Source organism: Pseudorca crassidens, chromosome 15 (assembly GCF_039906515.1).
Source record: "Pseudorca crassidens isolate mPseCra1 chromosome 15, mPseCra1.hap1, whole genome shotgun sequence".
NCBI lineage: Eukaryota > Metazoa > Chordata > Mammalia > Artiodactyla > Delphinidae > Pseudorca > Pseudorca crassidens.
The window spans coordinates 84,015,758-84,040,106 of NC_090310.1; the positions used below are offsets into that span (position 1 = coordinate 84,015,758).

Below are 24,349 nucleotides of genomic sequence, written 5' to 3' on the forward strand. Positions count from 1 at the left end.
AGATGAGCAGGGCTTCCCTGGTGACGCAGTGGTTGGGAGTCCACCTGCCGATGCAGGGGACGCGGGTTTGTGCCCCGGTCCGGGATGATCCCACATGCCGCGGAGCGGCTGGGCCCGTGAGCCGTGGCCGCTGAGCCTGCGCGTCTGGAGCCTGTGCTCCGCAACGGGAGAGGCCGCAGCAGCTAGAGGCCTGCGTGCCGCCAAAAAAAAAAAAAAAAGATGAGCTGAAGGAACAGCAGTGGGAAACTGTGACAACAGGATTTTAGGATTTTTCAAGTCAGGAAAAGTAGCAGCCTGAGGTGTAGAAAATACAGCGTATCCATGCCTTTCTGCTGGTGTCAGAGCAGAGAAACGAGGGGTTGGAGAGACCCCGTTCCGAGCGAGTCTCCCGTCACCACTTCCCGGCTGTGAACTTCCAGCCCGGACTTCACCCCTCTGGGCCTCGGCTTCCCCCTCTGTTAAATGGGGAACAGAATCTGTGTCCTCAGGAGCTGGTCATGCAGATGAATGGCCGAGGCAGGCCCGGTTTATCTTGTTCTCCCCAGAGGGCAGCTCGCGAGCAGAATTCCAGGAGTGAGGGGACCGGTGGGGGGGGGGGGGAGTGAGCACTGATTTGGGGGTTCATGGCTGGCTTGCTGGGTACAGCATGCAGCGTCTCTGGGCTTGTTTCCTGGGGGCTCAAGGGCTCCTGTCACCCCAGCCTCCTTCCTCTTCCAGGCTGGGTGGTAAATGGGAGGGGTCCAGGCAGATGGGGAGGCAAGAGGGGCGCATCCTGAGATCTGTCCTGCAGGCTCCACTCCTTCCCCAGGCAAGGGCAGCAGGGGTCCCCAAGGGGGGGACTTAGTGGGAAGCAAGGTGTGAGGTCTCATGTCTTTAAATGGGCCCACTCCCAGGAGAGACCTCCCTCTCCTTCACTCACATACGGTAGGTGCAGGAGAAAAGGAAACGCCAAACCAGGGCCTGGAGGAGCTGAACCCGTCACCACATAAGAATGAACCAATTGGTCCCAGAGGACAGGAGGTCCGAGGCCCTTTGTGACATCGCCCTGCTCCCTCCCCTTGTCCCCACCGAGTCCCGACCCTAGAAGGAAGGAAGGAAGCGATGGAAGGAGGAAGTTGGGGAGAGACGGAGGGAGGGAGGGAGGAAGCACATCTTCTGACCTCAGGACCAATATCTGTGTTACACCTGGGCCTTTCAAGATGGGGCCCAAGATGTGAAGAAGGGGCCAGGGGAGTGAGGCAGGGCCTCTGGCTGCACTCTCGCCGTTTCAGCCCAACTTCTACCCCTATTGGAGGTGGGGCCTGAGGCAAGACAACCTGCTGGGTCTCAGTTTGCTTGTCTGTAAATTGGGGATGATGACTGTACCCACCTTGGCCCCAGAGCCCCGGCCCTTGGATTGAGCGTCCACGCTCTTCAACGGCGTGGAGTCTGAGGCTTCCGCTCAAATGCAGATCAAGCCTCCCAGGACCCTCACAGGCGGGGGCCCCTTGTGATCACGCCCTGGATCAATGCTCTGCTGTCGCTGCCATCTCAACATGTGGAATCATCTTATCTTTGAACTTGTGTTTTGTAAGTGAAGTCCATGGGGCAATGGAGAGTGTGTGTAAGCAGAGGGAACACGCACGGTCCATGAGCCCTCGTTCCCTGCCGCCCCGTCCACACGTAGCCCTCACGATGACCCCGACACAAGGCTGAATTCTGGTGGCCCAAGATGTGGGCCAACTCAGCAAGCTCAAGGAGAGCATGTTCCGTTCACGGCAAACACCCGAAGGCTCTCCCTCTGAACGAGGACTTGCTTCTGACGCAGACAGAAGGCAACTGTGCTCTGAGAGACACCAGTGACCCATCATATCCTTTTTTTTTTTTGCCGTTTCCCTGCACCAGCCAGTCATGTAGGCTGGAAACCACACCGTAGAGAGAAAGGGAGAGAGAAGGCAACCCCAGCTCCTTTCTCATCAGCCAGACAGAGATGGAGTGTCGGCAGAATGTGTGCGTACCAAGAAGGGAAGTAAGAACAGTCGAGTTAGTTTTGTGCAGTGTTTCTTCCGTTCTGGTTAGAACAAAACACGTGTGCTGTACGAGCTACAAAATACAAATTGTGTCATCTCAGTGATGCTGCCTGTGAGTTAAACACTCATATATTTGTATTTAAAACGGACATTGCATAATATAAAGGTGAATGATAAAATTCATGCTAACGATTTAACAGTTTTTCTTTACTTAGCATGACTTCGAATGGCAAATAGGAAACACCACAACAAGTAGAGAGACTGCAGGAGGAAGGAAAGAGGATGGTAGTGTAGTAATTTTAAAGGCACTTTTCCCCTGCTTTTTGAAGAAGGGCTGCATATTTTTCTTTTCCACTGGCTCCCGCAAATTATGTAGCTGCCCTGCTCCAGGAGATAAGCAGGGCCCTGGTTTTTCGGCGTTTGTGACCAGGCCCCTGACCTGTTTGTTGCTGGAAATGAGGCAACAGGATGTAATGATGAAAAGAGCCGGCGCTGGCCGCTCGTCCCGATGCCCTGCTGTTGCTTAGCATGAATCACTTCGTTCAATCCTCCCAACAACCCTAGGTGACGGGCACTGCTGTTACCCCCAATTTACAGATGAAGAAACTGAGGCTCAAGAGGTGGCGTGCTGTGCGCCAGCTGGAACCTGGCCAAGCTGATCCTGGGATGCAGATCTTTCTGTCTTTAACCCCATGATCCCCCTGCCACCCCGTGATCCCCTTTTGCAGATGCGCACACAAAATCGTCTCTCTTGGGCACTTTAACTTCACAAGATCCGTTTCCTCTCAAACGCTGAATCTAAAAGTCCCTGGAATTGTCTCACCAACTGTTTCCTTCCCCTCTCAGAGAAGTTGCCACATAAAAGCTCAGAGAGAGACAGGATAGGGAGAAGAAACTGAAAAAAGACAGCAGATTTTTAATGTTTTATTGATTGTTCGCCGTTTCATAGCTGCCTCGTTTAAGGCTGGTTGGAATCCCATTTGCCTTGGCTATGCAGATCAGAGCATATAAGCAGACACCTCCCCAAGACCTGGAGTGTCACTTTAGGTGTTAATTATGTTTTCTATCCGCCTATAAACTCCTGTTTGGGAGAGCCCGGGCGTTCTTAAAATAAATGGCAATATAAAATTGAAAACAGCTAGCACTCCCGAATCAATTTTCACATCTTATAACTTTGCGGCATAATTCATTTCTCCCTCCTGCGCCTGCGTGGCCATGGGGACGGCTTCACACTTACCGTATAATTTCACGAGGAGCAAAGCAGTTCATACTCTGCAGTGCCTTCTTGTCTCCCTGCCGCTTGGAGCCCTGAAGCAAAAGCAAGAGGTGCCAAGTCTCCCCACTTGATTAAACCATGTGGGCAAAGACAGTGCAGGGAAGATGTATAATATATTTTGTAAACTGGAGAGATAACTGCAAAGGATTCAACCTATAATTGTGAGGATAATCGCTCCCATTACTTGAACTGTGCTTGTCGGCTGCATGGGGAGGGATGAGGGCGGCGAGCTTGCACGTGTCAGAAGTGTGACACCAAGCAGAGCCATGGCAGAGAAGCCCGCCTTAGCTGCCGTGTTACTTAGAATAGGGTTTTCTTTAAATATACACATATTTAAACTGAGGTTTAACATACATACAGCACAGTGCTCGGGTCTTACCAAACACGTGGCTCAGTGTTCCTGTACCTCGCATGTAGCCATGTTGAACTTTGCACACATGCGTGCCTGTCTAACCTCCACTGTGACCAAGATAAGAGCATTTTCAACACCCACTTGTGCTTCTTGCCAAGGTAAGGGCTCGTCTGCCTCCCAGCACGGTAGATTACTTTTTCTTGTATTTTCTCTTCTTTGATTAATGGAAGCACACGGGGTATGACCTTTGGCGGCGTCCTTCTCACTCCTCATTATTTGTCTGCATTTTGTCCACATTCTCGTGCGTGGCAGGAGCTCGTGCTTTTTCATGGCTGCATAGTAGTCCAGCGTGTGACTCATCCGTTCTGTTGTGGATGGGTATTTGTGTTGTTCCAAGTTTTGGGGCTATTATGAACCAAATGTGCTGCCGTGAGCATTAGAAGGGGTTTGTCTTGCTTGTATTAAAAACTGGACCCGTGGACCCGTATGTCCTGCACACACGCCTGAGTCCTGACCTGCACATTTTTAGCTATTTTCTCCTTAGTTTTGGCTGAATCAGGAGCCAGGAGGGCAAGCACCCTTGGCGCTGGACTGGGAGCCTGCTTCTTTCAGGAAGCAAATCCGTCATTTCTAAACCACTGGCTCCTTAGTTTGCAGCTCCTCTGAAGTCTGCGAGTTCCCAAGAGACTTCCTTTCCTTTCCTGGTTCCTGCTGCACGTCGTCTTTATTCTGAGTTAACTACTAGACCTAATTAAACAGCACCATCTCCTCGGAGTGGCTGCTTCTCTTCCCGTCTGAATACAAATTAAACTCCCGTGCCTTTAACATTCAGGTCAGTTTATCAGAATCAACCTCTTTCAAAACTCTAAGGCCAAAGTGATTCCAATGTCAGTCACTGGGAGGGGCCGGCATGAGTACTTTCCAGCTGACCCCACTTGGGAGCAGACCGAGGAGAAGGTGTTCGTTCACAGCCGAGGGGGCCAGACTGGGCTTGCTAGGGGGGTCCACGGCCATCAGAGCCCGTGGCGTGACCTAATTTCTTTGCTACTGCATTCATTCCCTACTTAGTGGAGATTCAAAATCCTCGTTATTTCATTTTTCTAGTCACGTGATTGAGCAAATATTGATCCTTGTATGTGCCAGGCCCTGTGCTGGGCCTGAAAGATGCGTGGGTGCACAGGACACATGTGTGGGGAGACGAGGAGTAATGCAGGGTCTGTAACTCTGATGGTGTGGGGTGCTGAGAAACGACAGGGCTGTGAAAAGTACCGGGGTCCCAGTTCAGGCCGAAGTGGGGCATAGCAGGGCCTGACTCTGAGTCCCAGCCTCCACCTGGAGATGGTACAGTGCCTCACGGAATCTTTTAAGACCCAACCGGAGACAACGTCTCCTCTAGACGGTCAGAGGTTGAGAGCCTGCGCTGGACTGTCCAGTTTGTCCAACCTCAGGCCACGATGCCTTTCCTCGTCAGAGAGATGGTGCCTTGGGATGCCCATGTCACCAGAATAGCAAAGGGAGCTCTCTGGGGTGTCTCTGCTATGAAAGAAAGGGGGACGTGGTGCCCGGCACACTGCGAGCAGAGCCACTGTCCTCCAGCCACGCTGTCGACCTTCAGGAAACAGGCCGTTTCCACCTCTTCGCTGTTTGCCTCCAAGTCAGGTGCACAAAAAACAATGTAATTTGGGGGAACCCAGGCTGGACCCCAGTAGATCGGATTGAGATCAGATCCTTGCAAGCGCTGATTGAGAACGGATTAATCAGGGCATGAAACGAGGGCACTGGGGGCCCCCACGGCCCGGGGACATGTGTGCGCCCTGTATGCATTTGCAGGCATGGAAAGCCAGCCCAACCCCTCGCCGCCCTGCCCAGGGGGCCACAGGGGGAGGGGGCCACCGTGTTGTCATCCTTTGGAGCCCAGACCACTCGCCTGGAATACCCAACCCCAAAGCTCGCTGGCTGGGCTTAGGCTGGTGTACAAACGTGCCGGCGGGGGTCAGGATCCCCGCACTCATTTTGCCTTCTTGGCCTCAGTTTCCCCATTGGTAAATGGAAGGGGGCAGAGCCATGGTTGTCTGCTTCCCAGCAGCCATTGCTCCCTTCCTCCTCTTCTACAGAGCCCTGGCTTTGTTGAGGGAATCCACCCTCCTCCCAGGGGTCTGTACTTCAGCCCCAGCCCCAGCCCTGGTCCTGAGCAGCGTAACCAATCAAGGTAGTCCCATTTCCCTGGGGCTGGGCTCTGCCCAGTTGGGGCCAATGAGATGTGAAGAGGATCCATCCTGGGAAAAGTTATCTTTCTTCTTAAAAAGAGATGCACCAGAGGAAGAGTCTCCCTTCTCTCATTATATGTAGTCATGCCTGGATGTGACTCTTGGGGCAATGGCAGCCATATTGGGACCAGGAGGAAACCAGCCAGGACCAAGCCAGCGTGTGGCGGTAGGTGGAGCAGCAGGGAGTTTGGATAAGACCCGAGTCCTTCATAACCATGCCATATTGACCAGCCCTGAGCTTCCTTGCCACAGGGTTTCTTGTTAGGTGAGAGAACCCCAGGTCCTTTTATGTATGCCACTTTTGAGTCAGGGTTCCCTTGTAACTTGCATCCAAAATCATCCTACCTGAGAGGAGGGGTGAGCCAGTAGCTCTGAGACCTTGGGCAAGCTTTTAAGATTATCTTCATGCCATTTTCCTTCCCCAGGACAGTGGGGTAGTGTGGATCAGTGGTGGCAGCATGGAAGAGGGGCCAAACAGCCAGGGGCCAAATTCTGGCTGCGCTGTTCAGCTGCTGTGTGACCTTGGGCAAGTTACTAAAGTTACTGAAGTTACTAAAGCTCTCTGTGCCTAGCTTTCTTAGCTATACATTGAGAAAAACCATAGTTGTTCAGATTAGAAAAGTTAACATCTTTTAAAACACTAGATTAGTGCCTGGCACACACTAGGTACCATATTCATGTTAGTTATTACTGTTTTTTCTTCTTTTTTAATGAGGATTCTAATACTCTTTACTTGTTTGTGGTGAGGATTAGATGAGACAGGTAACCAAACATCTCTCTCTCTCTCTCTCTCTGACTCCATCTATAATGGTTGAGTGTTGAGGGGAAGCTGCTCTTCACTTTGACGTAGAAAAGTTGTTCTATTTTTTTTTTTTTTTGTTCTCCTATTTTTAAAGTAAGCTGCCATTGTGATTAGTTTCTGGAACACAGCTGTCATGGTTTTGGACTTGATTTTAATTTCTGTCTAGAGAAGATCATTTCCTATTTACTTTGCAGGCCTGTGGCCATCTCGTCTGGCTCGCCCCTCTCCGCCCTGTGCTCTGTGAAATGGTTCTAGCTTTGTCCCTGGGTGTGGGAGCCCTCAGCTGTTTGCTCAAATCCTGAGAATAAATAAATAGACCTGAAATAGAGAGCTGGAGGGGTCAGGAAATAAAGCTGTGAAAATGATGTGTGTGTGAGTGTGTGTGTGTGCGTGCACGTGCATGTGTGTGCTAAGGGCAGGGTTTGATGACCAGATTTGGGTGGGGGGCTTGCTAAAACTGGGAAATAGAGGAGAAACAAAAGCACGTGTGGCTGTTTTTGTAATTTTATTTTAGAATGGAAATGTCTGAGAAGTTTTTAGGTATGAAAATAATGCATGCTCATTGTGAAAAAAAGAGGCAGACATTTAAAAAGCCGTAAAGAGGAAAATAAAAATTACTAGGAATCTTATTAACTGGAAACAACCACTAACATCATTTTAGCATATGTCTTTATAGAATTATTTTATGGTACATTAAAGAAGAAGAAAAAGTTTTGAATAGGTAATATATTCTTATGGTTCAAAACAAAAACAACACAGAATGCATGTACTATAAAGCTTTATTCCTTGCCTGGTGCCCGCTGGCCCAGTTCCTTATACCCAGCGGGTGACATCCTTTATTCTTTAGTGGTAAGGATCTGTATATAGTTTACAGGCAAATACAAATATGTATTTTAATCCTGTTTTACTCACAGAAAGTGTAGTATTGTGCACGTTGCTGTCTACTTGCCACCGACGATACATCTTAGAGATTTTCCTACAGCAGCACTTAGAAGAGTGTCCCCCCTACTTTTTGTTTGTTTTTTGCGGTACGCGGACCTCTCACTGTCGTGGCCTCTCCCGTTGCGGAGCACAGGCTCCGGACGCGCAGGCTCAGCGGCCATGGCTCACGAGCCCAGCCGCTCCGCGGCACGTGGGATCTTCCCGGACCGGGGCACGAACCCCGTGTCCCCTGCATCGGCAGGCGGACTCTCAACCACTGCGCCCCCAGGGAAGCCCGAGGTCCCCCATTTTTAAAAATGGCCGCATGATATTCCATCACATGGCTGTCCATGACATATTTAACCAATCTTCCTAATACTTCTTTTCATGCAACAACACAACCCCATACACACTTTAAGCCATAGTCAGGTTAGTTTATGCACCTGATTTTGTTAACTCTTTCTTTCTGCATTAATCTACAGTGAACATCTTTTCACGTTAATCCATGTTTGTTCACATCACCGTTTTTAGTGATTCCACATCATTCCATGGTTTGGATGGATCTTATTTTGTTTTACGTTTCCCCATTGATGGGCATTCAGGTAGTTTCTGCCTTTTGCTCTTACAAATGGGCTCAGGGATGCATGTCCTTGTATCTTTTTATGGGCGTGTCCTTCATCCCTTAAGAGGAATTCCTGGAAACTGAATTCGCTGCATTAAAGGGCGCGCGTGTTCCCAGGGATTTTGCTGCACGGTGCCAGTTGCCCTCCAGGAAACCTGTGCCAGGCTACAGTCCACCGGGAGTGGATGTGAGGGACCCCTTGTCACCAACCCTGAAGGTGACCAACCTTTTCCAACTCTGCCGATTGAACACATAACCACAGCGCGTTATTGCAAGGAATAGAACCCTACCTTTGTCTCTCTACGTAGACACCAAGATCCTAGGAGATGATCAAAGAGGGATGCGTTCCAGGGGGCCTGGCTCTACTGTGGTCCTATGCAGCCTGTCTCCCAGGAGTATTGAATTTGGGTCAATGCACTGGGTGGGTGAGACCAGGGAAAACACTGGTTTCCGGTCCTGGACGATTATTCTGTGCTTTCCGAGTTTATTTGGATTAGGGTCTTGGGGTTAGAGCAAGGGCTACTTAGGTTAATTGCCTTCTAATGACGCTAATATTTACCATTTACTGAGTGCTGTGAGGGGACAAGCCTTAAAATCAAGATTTCTACATGGCTTGTCTCATTGAATACTTCCAAGGGCTTGATGAATGTTTGGCTATCATTGTCCCCATGTGATGCACGAGGAAGTGGAGAGTCACAGTCCTAGACTCACTTTCTCAAGGTCACTCCATAGTAAGAGATGGGGCTGGGTTTCTACTCCAACTTTTTTTTTTTTTTTTTTTTTGGCGGTACGCAGGCCTCTTACTGTTGTGGTCTCTCCCGTTGCGAAGCACAGGCTCCGGACGCGCAGACTCAGCGGTCATGGCTCATGGGCCCAGCCACTCCGCGGCATGTGGGATCTTCCCGGTCCGGGGCACGAACCCGTGTCCCCTGCATTGGCAGGCGGACTCTCAACCACTGCGCCACCAGGGAAGCCCTACTCCAACTTTTTATTATGAAAATTGTCAAATACACAGGAGTTGTTTGCCACCTAGATTTAACAAAAGTTAACTTTTGGCCAAGTTTGCTGTATCTTTGTAAGTGTGTGTGTGTGTGCGTGCGTGCGTGCGTGTGCGCACACGCACATGCATATGTGTGAATTAATTAAAAGTTGCAGGCATCGTGACAGTTCACCCCTAAACACTTCAGCTGCATTTCCTAAGAAAAAGGTCATCCTCCTTTATGTCCACCACCATTTTCTCACCAAGAAAATTAAGAATAAATCCTTAGTACTCTCTATTGGGCAGGCCACAGTCAAATTTCCCCAGCTATCCTCCAAATATCCTTTTAGCTGTTTTGCTTTTGAGCCAGGATCCAACAATGTTCTCACATTGCATTTCGTTTTCTCATCTCTTGAATCTTTTGAAACCTAGAACATTTTCCCTCCACCTTTCTTCCCCATGTCATTGACTTTTGAAGTGAACGAATCTAGCTATCTCGTGGCCTACGCCACATTCTGGATTTCTCTTGTTCTTCTCTCTCCTCTATTTCCCATAAACACATAACGGAAGGTTGTCGCACTCTCAGCAATGCTAAGTGGGGTCGCCTGGAGGAGATGGTGGCCACTAACGTTTCCACAATGATGAGTTCTTTTTTCCCTTTGAATGGTTCTGAAGGGGATATGTTGGCCTCTCGCAAGGACTCTGCTCTCCCAACAACCTCTCACTTCCTGGTTTTAGTATCTCCACTGATGATCCTTTTCTGAATAAATTATTTTATCGAGGGTTGCAAATGGTGACTTCGCTAATGCTCTCTTTCCTTCTGCACTGGTGAGCTGGCATTCTCATCGGAGAAGAGCATCCCCGCATCCACTGGGACAAGCCAGTCCGTTCTAGAAGGGCTGGGTCAGGGGGACCAAGGTTTGAACACACATTCTTCAACCCCAGGGTCCAGAGCCAACACTCTCTCCCTGGTCTGCATCCCCCTCCCTTCCCACAAACTTTCATCTCTTCCAGGTTCCCCGTTGAATCCCTCCTGGACTAGCTCGCGGCCACTTTACAGGTTTGGGGGCATTCTGCTCCACCTCCCCAGTAAGAAAGCAGTTGGAAATATTCGCTCTGGGGCTGCTTCTAAGAGATGCGTGGCTTGGCCTCTCCGGGGAACAACTTGAGTCTGGCCATCGAGGGCCCTTGCCGGGGGGTGAGCCAGTGGGAGGCAGCACTTGGGCCGACACTGGCCCGGGGCAGGGTGTGAGGGAGCGAGCTTTCAATCCCCAGCATGCTAGCTGTGTGGCTTTGAGTGAGTGACTCAACCTCTCTGAGTCTTGGTTTCCCTGCCCTTGTCATGGCGACCAAAATGGTAATGTTTGCCTCAGAGGCTAGGGGGGGATGATCCCGTGTGACAATGTTTAGGGAAGGGACCAGCACATGGTAGGTCCTCATCAAATGGTGGCTCTGTTAATATGAGCGTCAGCTTTGGGAAATGGGTTAATGATAGTATCTATGTTTTGGGAATTTTGGGAGGATTAGTCGTGTTTACTGTCTGATTACAGCGCTTTGCGCACTGTAGTCAAATAGAGCCAAATAAAGTGTTTGATGCTAATAATAGGAGGCAGGAGCGGGGTTAAGCTGGAAAGGGCCTTGGAGAAGCTTGGCCTGGGGTCCCTCCCTCCTCCAGCTGCTCCAGGAATGTCACAGACCTGTCAGGGTGTGTAGTTCAGATGCGGGCACGTGACCTCCGAGGGCTCCACTTTTGTTCTGTGTCCTGGGGGTTCTTCTGTGAAGAAGGAAAGAAATTGGATCGAGAAAGAAAGAAAAGTAAACAATGTTTGTTGAGAGGCACGTGTGCCAGACACCTTCCTATTTATTATGTTTTTGTTTTTTCCTTCACGACAACTGTGCCGGGATGGTTCTGTGGTTCTTGGTAGCATCAGGACTCCTGGTGGCAAGCAACAGAAAACCCATCTCAAACTAGCTTAAGCAAGAAAGGGAAGTTGCAGGGCTTCCCTGGTGTCGCAGTGGTTGAAAGTCTGGTTGATGCAGGGGACACGGGTTCGTGCCCCGGTCCGGGAAGATCCCACATGGCGCAGAGCGGCTGGGCCCGTGAGCCATGGCCTCTGAGCCTGCGCCTCCGGAGCCTGTGCTCCGCAACGGGAGAGGCCACAACAGTGAGAGGCCCGCGTACCGCCAAAAAAAAAAAAAAAAAGAAAAGAAAGGGAAGTTGCTCCTGTACAATGGCTCATGTCATTTGATTCTGCTTCAGGAGTGGCTGGATCAAGGGCCTCAAGCAATGTGACTGTAGCCCAGCCTCTCTCACTATCTCTGCTTTTCTCTATGTTGGCCTCAGTTAAAGTCCAGCTTTCCCTTCCTGGTGACAAGAAGGCTGCCAGAAGCTTTAGAATTTCCTCTCATTCACATAGTGGTTTAAGTGAAAAGAGAGTGCCTCTATCCTTCCAGTTCTGGCAGAAGTCCCAGAGAAGTCTCTCATTGGCCCCTTTTGGGGGCCAATGGGCACATTGGGTGCCTTCTGGGTGATGGGCACATCCCTGAACCAGTCACTGTGGCTGGAGGGATCCATTGTTGTGATTGGCCAGATCTGGGTCAGGCACCACCCTACACTCACGTGTGGTGTCAGCTCTATTCCCCAGAGGAAAAATGGGGCGATGTTCCCAGAGGAGAAGGGACAGATGCTAGACAGACAAAACGACACGTGTCCACTTCCCGTTGAGTCTGTGGATGGACTGAGTGACGATGGTTGTGTGGGGCACCCACATGCACGCCGGCAGGAAACAGAAGAACAGAACCACCCCAGGACGTTCAGGCGAAGACCACCGACTCACAGTGAACGCCCAGCTCAAAACATGATTTATATTTAGCACGAGGAAAGCTGTCAAGCTCTTAAATATGTATGGGGTTGGAAGAGCCGGGAGGGAGAGAAAGTGCAGATTCTGCATGTGCCAGTGAGGAATTAATTAGAAATAAACCTCATACGAGAAGCTGTCTGAATTCTGTTCTGCTTTAGATCCGGCTGCAACGGATGACTTGGGGAATTCTCCGTCAAGCAGTGAGCACCTGGGCCTCTGGGGCAGCCCCTCCGGAACAGCCCTGATAGGTGGGGAAGACTGGGGGTGGCCTTCCTCTCCCTCACCCCACTGTCACCTCTTGGCTTGGGGGTGACTCCTTGCTGTGGGGCGCCTGGATCGAGATGCCACGATTGTGCCTGTGCCTGGGGGGTGGGATTGTTTATGGAGCCGGGGGGCAGACAGGGCCTGGGTGCTCACGGGGGGACCACGGGCTGGTGTCACCTGCAGGAGGCCAAGGTGCCACCCTCTGCCGGGACCTGTGGTGGGGGCCCTGGACCCTCAGTCTCCCCTTTGCACTGACCAACCAGATGCCAGATGGGACAGAGGCTGGGCCTCTCCTGGGTCTGATCACACCTAGTCCTGGCCGGACACTTTACAAACACCAGTTAGCATATAGCTTCTGGGCTGGAAGGAATGTGAAGCCACAATGATCTTTTAAAAACGTAAAAACTCATCATGTCACCTTTGGGGACTCCTCACGTCACCAGGGACAAAGGCCCCTGACCCACCTGTGCTACGCAGGCCCCTCAGCTCTGTCCGGGACAAGCCCGCACCATCTTCCTCATATGCCCTGTCCTTCTGCAGCCTGCTGTTTGCTGACCTCAGACGGGCTGGCTTATTCCCACCTCACAGCCCAAGCTCTGCAGTTTCCTCTTTCTGGAACCTTCTGGCCCTGAACCTCATGGGTTGGATTCTTCCTGTGATTTAGATCTCATGTCAAGCCACCCAGTCTATGTTATCTTGTTGTGGCAGCCCACTGACTAACACACTGCTTAATGTATATTTTTTGAATAAAAGTTCGATTGAACCTTTGGAATAAATTAATGAATGCATTAAAAGCATTCAAAGGTCATCAGGTTCAGGGGTTTTCATTAAAAAAAAATTGTTTGTGGGCTTCCCTGGTGGCGCAGTGGTTGAGAGTCCGCCTGCCGATGCAGGGGACGCAGGTTCGTGCCCCGGTCCGGGAAGATCCCACATGCCGCGGAGCGGCTGGGCCCGTGAGCCATGGCCACTGAGCCTGCGCGTCCGGAGCCTGTGCTCCACAACGGGAGAGGCCACAACAGTGAGAGGCCCGCGTACCGCAAAAAAAAAAAAAAAAAAAAAAAAAACAGAAAAAAACAAAAATAGAAAAAAAAAAGTTTGTTATCTTACTGAGGTCATTATAGATTCAAATGCAACTGTAAGAAATAACCCAGAGAGATCATTTGTGCATTTTGCTTGGTTTCTGCTCAATGGTAACATTTTGCAGAACGACAGGACAATGTCACAACCAAGATGAACCCGTCGTGCTTCCCGATTTCCACACTCTCCTTGCCCTCCTGTGTCAGTGTCGTCCTGCCCCCTGTGCATTTCTTGGATCCACCAACATAGTCCGGACCCCAAGGCACTCCAACACCCCAAAGAAGCCCGAGCTGTCCTGTTACTCCCTCCCTCGTACTATTTTTTAAAGCAATTTTTTCCAACTGACTTAATGCAAAACTCCAGGTGGGTCAGTAACAGGTGGACTCATGGAGCCACTACAGGTATTTCTCCGCTTTCTGATCAGAGCCACTGACGGGCTGGGGATCAGGAACTAGTGACACAAAGCAGCTGGGATCTGGGGAATCCACCGTGGAGGTGCCTGGACAGATCCAAGGGACTCAGTGTCCCGGGCTGGAGGCCCGGCCCTGGCCCAGGACTTGCCTCTGAGCGTGAGCTGGGGTGCGGGGGGAAGGTCCCTGGACCTGGGTTAGAGGCAGAGCAGGAGCCAGGGTCCCAGGGCCCAGCCCTGACAGGCCAGGGTGGGAGTCTGAGGTCTGGGTGCCCCCTGGCCACCCAGGAGGTGAGTGGGGCTCTGCGTGGGGCGATCCTGGGCCCAGCCCTAATAGCTCAGATGCGAGCAGAAGTCCCGGCCCAGCGCTGGCAGCCACCGCGGGTCCTCAGCACGCGGCAAGCACTGGCCTCACTCGGAAGTCTCCCCCCATCCTCCCACGCTTGGATCACGATTTGCCTTTTGGAGCCCAAGTCTCCTTCCATCCGGGTAGTTCTGTGAGCCCCCGGCTCCTGTTGACAAGCTGCTTCTCCGTGAGATCAGCTCCAGTGTCTGTCGCTGCCGCTCAGAGCCCCCATTTCCCCGAAATGGGACCCCCCAACTCCGTGTGGATCTCAGAGGGCCCTGGCCTTGTGAGAGGGCTCCTGGGCTCAGACTGGAAGCCGAGGTCAGGGCCAGATGCTGCTCGTAGGCAGGACTGCATCCCAGATCTCCTTCCCTGGAGCGCGCGGAGGGGACGGCACACGCTTGCCATCTCTGGGCCAGGGACCTGTTCCCACATTGTGCCCGTGAGCTCACAGCACTCCAGCTGGGGAAACTGAGGCACAAGGGACAAAGTTTTACGGCAGCTCACGGTAGCCGGGCCGGAACCGAACCCATGGTCCCTGCAGCCCCGTCTCTCTTCCTCACAGCCCTCCGGGATGGAAGCCGGGCAGTGTCCTCTCTAGCACGATCTCCACTGACAAGTTCTCTTAGGTCCTTCTCGGGGGCCTGCCCACGCCTCCACGCTCCCCGCAGAGTGGGGTTGGTTGAATTCAGCCCCAGTCACATGGGTCCACCCTTGCACAAGTTTCAAGAAACCTATTCAAGATTCTGATTTCATCCGTTTTAATTTTTTTCCCCTGAAAGTGAAGACTGGAATTCAGGGCTATTTATCTCACCAGGCATGTGAAAGCTTAAATAAAATAAGCTTTATCTGTTGGAAGCTGTCAACTGATAAAAAAGAAAAGAATTAAGCGTATTCCTATTTAATGAACTCTCCAGACAGAGGCAGATTTCTGCCTCTTGGTTTAGTTCTTCTCTGCAGAAACAGCCATGTGCCCAGTCTGAGAACTGCCTTGGGACTCCACTCCCCGACCCCCCCAAACTGTCTAGACATCCTGTAAACAGAGCGACTGCCAGGCGGCAGCAGCAGGGAGGTGGGGATGTTTGTCACTTTGGTGACGGCTGAATGAAGATTCATGGCCACAGAATGTTCTCCTCGGGACAAAGGAATACCAGCTTCCCACCTTTCTCGGAGCGTTTTCCTGGGTCAGGAGCCCCACTCGGGAGAGCGGCATCTTCTCTGGGGAAACTCTTCTCTTGCCACGACAGCCTCCCGAGGGTGCCAGGCCTCGGGCACTGATGCTGAGGGAGGCTGCTCAGCCGGGGCCTCCTGGGAAATGCGGGTTCCCCAAGATCGCCCCCCACTGCAAAGACCCTCTCCACCCAGCCAGGAAATCCAGTCGGCTCTGTGTTCCACACCCACAGGAATTTCGCCACGCCTGCCGCTCCCTCTGCCACCCCCCGGGCCAGGCCAGCAGGCTCTGCAGCCTGGACCATGGCCATGGCCCCTCCCCGGTCTCCCTGCTTCTGTCCTCACCCCACTATGCTCCAAATGATAGGTCAGAGCGTGACAGGCCACTGTTCAAAACCCTGCAATGTTCCCATTTTATTCACAGTAAACCCCAAAGCTCTTAAAATGGTCTCAGGGCCCTACCTGATCTATGTCCACAAAACCTGCCACTTGTCCAAACTCACCTCCTTCTACACCCCCCTTGCTCACTACGTCCAGCCCCACTGGCTTCCTTGCAGGCACACTGTGGCCTCAGGGCCTTTGCACTGGCTGTTCCCTTTGCCTGGAATGCTTTTCCCGCAGATGCCGGCACGGCTCACCACACACCTCCTTCAGGTCTTTGCTCAAACGTCCCCTCCTCAAGCAGCTCTTCCCTGACCATCCTATTTTGTAGTATAGGGTCCACTCTTGGTGTTGTACATTCTACGGGTTTGGGCAAACGTTTGATGTCACGAACGACCATTATCGTATCATACAGACTACTTCCACTGCCCTAAAAATCCCCTGTGCTCTGCCTATCCTTTCCTCCCCCTGCCCCCACCTCTGGCAACCACTGATCTTTTTTTTACTGTCCCCACAATCTTTCCTTTTCCAGAATGTCATATAGTTGCAATCATATAACATGTAGCCTTTCCAGATTGGCTTCTTTCACTTAGTAATATGCATTTAAGCTTCTTCCATGTCTTTTCATGGCTTGCTAGCTCATTTCTTTTTAGTGCTGAGTAACATTCCACTGTCTGGATGCGTCACCGTTTATTTATTTATTTATCCACCTACTGAAGGACATCTTGGCTGTTTCCAAGTTTTGGTCGTTATGACTAAAGCTGCCATAAACATCCATGTGCAGGTATTTGTGTGGACATGTTTTCAGCTCTTTTGGATAAATACCAAGGAGTTTGATCACCAGATCCCATGAGAAGAGTTTGGTTTCATGAGAAACAGTCAAACTGTCTTCCAAAGTGGCAGCACCTTCTGCATTTCCCACCAGCACTGAACGAGCGTTCCTGTGGCTCCACAACCTCACCAGCATTTGGTGTTGTCAGTGTCCTGGACTTTGGCCTTTCTAATAGGTATGTCGTGGTATCTCATTGTTGTTTTAATTTGCCTTGCCCTGATGATGTATAATGTGGAGCAACTTTTCATATGCTTATGTGCTCTCTGTATATCTTCTTTGGTGAGGTGTCTGTGAAGGTTTCTGGCCCATTTTTAAATTGGGTTGTGTGTTTTCTTATTGTTGAGTTTTGAGAGTTCTTTGTATATTTTGGGTAACAGTCCATTATCCGATGTGTCTCTTGCAAATGTCTTCTCCCAGTCTATGGCTTGTCTTCTCATTTTCTTAACAGTGTCTTTCACAGAGCAGAAGTTTTTCATGCTAATGAAGTCCAGCTTATAGATTATTTCATTCGTACGGATCCCATTTTTTGGTACCTAATAGCTCATTGCCCAACCAAGGGTCACCTAGAGTTCTTTCCTGTTTCCTTCTCAAAGTTTCTTAGCTTTGCATTTTACACTTAGGTCTATGATCCTGTTTGAGTTAATTTTTGTGAAAGGTGTAAGGTCTGTGTTCGGGTTGATGTTTGGGCATAGGATGAAGACAGTGATGAAGAAGATGATGATGATATAGCAGTGATGATGCTGTGACGCCGCTGCTGTGGCTGATGACGGTGATGTCAGCAGCTCTAGCAGATGCTGTCAATGGCCCACCCTATCTCCATGGTCCACCCTGGAGCTCGGCTGCTGACGGCTTCCTGCACTTCTGAAGCCTCAGGGTTTCTCTGGCCACAGGTGGAGTATTCTGAGCCCAAGCATAGAGACAGAGCAGAAGTGCTGGGGAGTTAAGACGTCCTCCTTTACCCTCCCCAGGGGCAGCCTCAGTCAATGACAGACAGGAGTTGGGAGGTCAAGACCCCTTGGCCCTTTGTGGGGCAATGTTGAGGCATGTCCTACACAGTCTCTAAGCAGGTCCCTGGCCACAGGGGGGCCACTCTATCACACCTTGTATTCATTTACCTTCTTCACTGCCTTGCTCTCCACTCCCTCCCCTCCTGGACCACCTCCCCTAAACTACTTGCACCAAAACCCTTGCCTCAGGCTCTGTGTTTGGGGTACCCTAAACTAGGAGAGACCAAATGCTTGTCCAGTGCCGGGGGCTGCAGACCTGTGAGGAGGTTATTACTACGCTCATTTACAGTTGAGGAGACTGGGGCTCAGGGGGGTTGAATGGTTCAGCTGGAGTCACACAGCTGGTGGGCGCTGGCCCGGGATCCAACGCAGCCCGCTCACCTCTGCAGTCTGGGCTCGTGCTAAGTCATGAACGCACGCTCGAGTGAGAAGTGGGCACATGGTCCACCCCTCTGACTAACAGAGAAACAGGCCTTGATGGGGGGCAAGGGTGGCCAAGGTCACAAAGCAAATCAGAGCACCACTAGGACAACAGAATCCTTTTCTTTTCAGCGGCCAGCCTGGTCCTGCTGGGACAGAGATCCAGGAGTGTGAAATCAAGAATGTGCAACGGGTGGTGAGTGTGTCATTCATCCATCCCTTCATTCACAGGGTGTGTACTAGTGTGTATAAGTGTGTGTGCATGTGTGTTTAAGTGTGTGTCTCTGTGGGAGTTTGAGCTTGTGTGAGAATGTGGGCCTGTATAAGCGTGTGCCTGTGCGAGTGCGTACATCTGCGAGCGTGGGTGCCTCTTCCATAGTGCAGCATAAAGGCACACACCTCGGCCCTTGCCCTCGTGGGGTCTGTGCTATGAGGAGTCAGACAAGTGTCCAGGCAGGGCCAACACAGGGCTCAGTGATGTGCTGGGAGAAGTTCGGGACAGTGGGGCTGGGACAAGGGGCCTGCTGCCTGCCTGAATGGTCAGGAGGGGTCTGGAAGAAGGGGGAGCCCAACCAGGTCCTGAAACGTGAGTAGTCTGGGTGACCTGTTGGGTGGGGCTGCCGTGCCCCTCTGGGCTGGCCGGTGGAGGGTAGAGGGAAGATGAGTTTCTCTCTTCTTGGCTGTGCTTTGACTTGCTTTGTGACCTTGGCCATGTCCTTCCCCCACTGTGGTCTCAACATCCCCAGTAATAAGGCGTGAGCCGGACCAGAGGTGCCCTCTGACACTGACCCTGGCAGGGAAGAAGCAGTTCCTGGCACAGGAACGGCCTTCTCCGCACCTGCTCTGGCCCAGCCACACTGAGCATCTTTCCCGGGGGGAGCCTTGCAAACAGGGTGGACCCCAGGATGGGGCCAAGCTGTGGGCAGATGAGCTGGCATCTGGCCTGGTCCCCCCAGACTCACAGTGATGGGCTCACAGCTGGCAACAACCTTTCAAGGGGACACTGTGATGCCTTGTCAGGCGGCTGGTGAGCCCTTTCTGAATCCTGGTCCAACAAGGCGATGATAAAATATGCCTTCTCAGGGCAGGGAGGCCCCAACAGCCCATTATGGGAGACATTACCTTGTTTGAATTTAGAAATGAGGTCGTGGGGTGACATGTCAATGCAGTCTCTGTTTGCTGCTGGGGCCAGCGGCCTCCTCGTTCACGTGGAGACACAGAATGCAAAGTTTACATTTGCTCTTAGGATGTTTGAGACCCTCAGCTGATGTCTGGAAAGACGCAGGAGCTGAGGGCTTCCTGCAGCACCGGGTTTGCCTGAAGCCAGGCTGAGATGCTTGTCTGAAATCTGAGAAATGATAAAAAGGAAACATACTGTCTCCCAAGCACCCCCCCTTTTTTTTTTAAAAACAAGAATTGTTTTTATTGTTTCTTTCAAATCTACATGGGGTAAATAAATGGCGGACATTTTTGACAAAGAGATGCAAAACAAACTTTAAAGAAGTACGACATAAAAGAATTTCTCCACAGCAGATAAAAGCAAACGAATATAAGAAAAGGATGCTGTAATCTAAAGATTGATGCTACGGCAAGATTTTAACATGATGTAAAATTGTTATATAATGTGAAATTTTAAAAAATATTGCCAGCATTGGATAAAAGAAAACATTCCAGTATAATTTCTTCATAAGCTAAAGGAATGTGTTTATTAGATCTTAGCAAGAAATGGCTGAGAAATAATTAAATTGATTGACATTTTAATTTACTAAAAGAAGTTAAGAATAAGATTATATGTAAAAAGTACTTAGCGTTTTTTGTCAACTATATATATATATATTTTTTTTTTACATCTTTATTGGAGTATAATTGCTTTACAATGGTGTGTTAGTTTCTGCTCTATAACAAAGTGAATCAGTTATACATATACATATGTTCCCACATCTCTTCCCTCTTGCGTCTCCCTCCCTCCCACCCTCCCTATCCCACCCCTCTAGGTGGTGAGAAAGCACAGAGCTGATCTCCCTGTGCTATGCGGCTGCCAAACCCCTTGTTTTTAATCCTCACAGTAACTCCAGTGGGTGAGGGGTGGGGTGGAGAATGTCCACTTGCAAAGGGCTGGCTCACTGGGTGGGGCTGATTATCTGGGTGAAATTAGAGTAGGTCAGAGACATCAACCCTGGCTGAGACCCCTGATTGCACCAACTTGCTTAGCTGGGCCCATCTCGCATCTTAACCGAGTTCTTACATCAGACCAGAATGCCACCGAATTTGCTTATAATAAGAAATACCTACTGTTGGGTCAGTGATCAGCCCTATTCTCCTCCTAAGCAGACCTTGCCGTGGAAGACAAGCCAGAGGGTGGCTTGTGGAGCGCAGAGTCACAACAAGGGAAATTTCTTAGTTGATGCAAATGCTTGCTGGCATCAGCCCGAGGAAATACCCATAATGCTCCCATTCAGCAAGTTGTGTCTTAAAAGGTTTACGTTTTATCACATTTAATCATTTCAGCCACAGGGCCTTTTGCACGTGTCAAGGTCAGACCCTCCTATCACAATCATACTTTTACATTTATGCCTTTGACAACGTGATTAATGTCTCACTCCTCCCCAGACTGTGCCTTTATGAGGCTGAGATCTCTGTGGTCTTGTTCACGGCTGTATCCTCAGGCCCAGCATACAGTCCGGCATAGGGCAGAGGCCCCGCTGCTCTCTTGTTGGACGCGCTCGGGAACGTCCACGTGCCCTCGGCTGCCGAGGCTTTATGGAGCCCAACGCCTTCTCCTCAGGTTCTGAGGAGTTTTCTCTCCACCCTCCATCCCCTCTTCTATAAAGAGCTTTGTTAAATTGCAAAGAGGCAATTTAATCTTTGTCCTGAGAAAGGCTTGTTCAGAAATCATATTCTTTTCTTTGTTAAGCCTGATGGGTTTATTTCACTTATAATGTGAAGTATCAAAGTTGTCATTCTGGAAAGTTTCAAGGCAGGGAGCAGGTGGGGGAATGAAATGGCTTTTCAAGGATATCAGGAGAGGCTGAGGGAGAAGGTGATGCATTGTAGCGGATTGGAGTTGGGCTCCAGAGCGAGACGGCCCGGGTTCACATCCAAGCTTTGCTACTTACTAGTTGTGTGACTTTGGACAAGTGGCTCAACCTCTCTGTGCTTCAGTCTCATCCATGAAATAGAAATAATAATCGTATCTGTTTCTTGGGGTTGTTATGAAGACTAAACAGGTTAAGGCACATAAAGTGCTTAAGTGCAGAAGAAACATTATGTGTTAGCTGTTATTTTGGTATCATTAGAGTATCCCCCTTCTCCCTCTCATGATCACCCATGGCAGCATTATTAGGGCTCATAACAGGAGTGAGGAACATGGCCATTGCATGACCTGTCAGTTAGGAGCATTTGGTTGCTGCTAACAAACATCTAAAATAATAGTGGCTTAAGATGAGAATTTATTTACCTCTCTGGTTTGAAAGTAGGTTGTGATGGCAGCTCTGTGGTGTTAGTTAAGACCCAGGTATTATTCTTGTTATTTTGGTTTTTGTTTTTGTGGTTTTGCTTCTCCATCTTTAGCGTGTGGTTTCCATACCTAGATTTGCCTCATGGTCAAATATGGCTGCTGAAACTCCGGACATCAACTCTGTGTTCCAGGGAGGAAGAAAGGGACTGGGAGTGTAAGAAGAACTGCTGATGACTCTCACTGTTCTTATATAGGCCAAGGTTGCCCTACTGTAAGCCCCCATGACTCTGCCAGGAGATTCACTCTCAGCTCAGGAACAGGGGCTGAAAACAGGAAGTGCCCTTAAGCAGTCCTCAGAGATAAACAAGAGCTGGTGGATAAATACCTCAGCTTCTTCGCCTCCTGGTGGGATAAGTCTGAGAGGTGTGTTCTGCACCATTTCCCCGAAGGTCCCAGCAGCACTGAGTCGTCGCCCACAGCAGTGACTGCCCATCTGTGTGCTGTGCACTGTTCCTCCCTTTCTCCGACTCACCTCCCCATGGCGCTACTCTGAAAAAATCCATTACGCTTGAATCCTTGACTCAGAGTCAGCTTGTGAGGGAACCCAGTCAATGACAGGGGACAGGGCAAAAGGGGCACCCCCGGCTGGCTGTCCACCTCTTAAGGAGCCCCTCCTCCCACAGCTCCGGTCAGCATCCACGCTCATTTCATTGTGCTCGAGCTGCAAGGGGAGCAGGGACCCGTAGGCCATTAGCTGGGATCTGCTGCTCAGGAAGGAGGTGGGGAGCGTGGCCATGGGGCGGCAGCCGGCACTCTCTGCCGCTGTGAAAGAAGGAAGAATTATGGAAAGTTTCCGCCTTCCTCTGGGACCAGATCTGACAAGGACCCGTCAAGTCTCTTGGACGCTTCCTGAGAAATGAATTCATTTATTTCATTCCACGAATGTTGGCTGAAACCTACTGAGTGCTCGGCTCTGGAATGCCATCGAGAAGAAGACACGGTTCTCACTGGTGTGAGGTGATACCTCCACTTAGAATGGGCATCGTCAGAAAATCTACAAACAACAAATACCGGAGAGGGTGTGGAGAAAAGCGAACCCTCTTGCACTGTTGGTGGGAATGTAAATTGATACAGCCACTATGGAGAACAGTATGGAGGTTCCTTAAAAAACTAAAAATAGAACTACCATATGACCCAGCAATCGCACTACTGGGCATATACCCAGAGAAAACCATAATTCAAAAGACACATGCAGCCCAATATTCATTGCAGCACTATTTACAATAGCCAGGACATGGAAGCAACCTAAATGCCCAACGACAGACAAATGGATAAAGAAGATGTGGTATATTGGAATATTACTCAGCCATAAGAAGGAAGGAAATTGGGTCATTTGTAGAGACGTGGATGGACCTAGAGACTGTCATACAGAGTGAAGTAGGTCAGAAAGAGAAAAACAAATATCGTATATTAACGCATATATGTGGAACCTAGAAAAATGGTACAGATGAACCGGTTAGCAGGGCAGAAATAGAGACACCGATGTAGAGAACAAACGTATGGACACCAAAGGGGGGAAAGTGGCGGAAGTGGGGTGGTGTGATGAATGGGGAGATTGAGATTGACATGTATACACTAATATGTGTAAAATGGATAACTAATAAGAACCTGCTGTATAAAAAAATAAATAAAATTAAATTTTAAAAAAAGATGACACGGTTCTCAATCTCACCGGGTCTGCTGGCGCCATGGGGACAGCTGTGGCCAGAAGCAGAGAACGGGGCCAGTGGTGGGAGACAAGGCCGGCAGGGGCCTGGCCCAGCTGCCCAAACCCCTAACCCCTGGGTGGGAGTGACACGGAGCACGTGTCGAGGGAGGCTGGGTTATTCTTCAACAAGGGTAAAGACGAAGAGCCCAGATGTCGGTCTTTGGTATTGTGGACAGTCCCACAGTGGATGTCCTTGCCTGTCTCTTTAGTGCACGCATCTCAGAAAAATGGAGGTGCTGGGTGCTGGCTTGTGGATTTAAATTTCCACAAATACTGAAAAATCATCCACCAGGTGATTATCAGTATACACTCCCATCGGTAGCATATAGCAATTCCCCACATATTTGCCAAAAAGCGATATAATACAGTTTGAATTTATTTTTAATCTCATTGGATATCCCCCCCCCTTTTTTTTTTTGCGGTACGCGGGCCTCTCACTGCTGTCGCCTCTCCCGTCGCGGAGCACAGGCTCCGGACGCGCAGGCTCAGCGGCCATGGCTCATGCGCCCAGCCGCTCCGCGGCATGTGGGATCTTCCTGGACTGGGACACGAACCCGTGTTCCCTGCATTGGCAGACGGACTCTCAACCACTGCGCCACCAGGGAAGCCCTGGATATCCCCTTTTAATGTTTTAAATTAAAATTTAAAAAGTTACTTTTAAAAAATGTAAACAGCGGAGAAGTACGCATGGAGCAGAAATCAGAAGTCCCCTCTTCGTTTTTCTTATTTCTCACTTCATGCCCCATTCCAGAAGAACCACTGTTAAAAGTTTGTTGGGTATCTTTCTAAATTTTTCTTTCTGCATTTACATAATACACATTCATAAACATGGATTGCTTTTTAAATGCATAACTGTTGTTATCACTGTATCATCTAGTGTCCTGGACCTTGCTTCACCACTTCTCTGTGCACCCCCCTTAATTTTTAGCATCTTTTAGTGCCCTGTTGTTCTGTCTTCTCACACATCTACAGGCGGGAGGAGGGGGAAAGGGAGGGGAAGTTGATTATGGGGCTGTCTGGTTTTTCCCTTTCCTTCCCAGAGTTGCCTGGGGTGGGGTGACCAGTGTCCAGACATGTCTCCGGGGTGAAGACAGGAAGAAGAGAAGACAGGCTGTGGCTGCAGAGTCCC

At 50.2% G+C, this 24,349-nt stretch overlaps 1 long non-coding RNA gene across 1 annotated transcript; it reads left to right on the forward strand.

Annotated features, from left to right (window-relative positions):
* The first annotated feature begins 16,596 nt into the window (after positions 1 to 16,596).
* On the forward strand, positions 16,597 to 23,022 carry LOC137206513 (uncharacterized). Its single transcript, XR_010934676.1, has 4 exons — positions 16,597 to 16,743; positions 17,261 to 17,458; positions 18,128 to 18,191; positions 21,586 to 23,022. It is a non-coding gene; the product is annotated as an uncharacterized lncRNA (long non-coding RNA).
* The last annotated feature ends 1,327 nt before the right edge of the window (positions 23,023 to 24,349 follow it).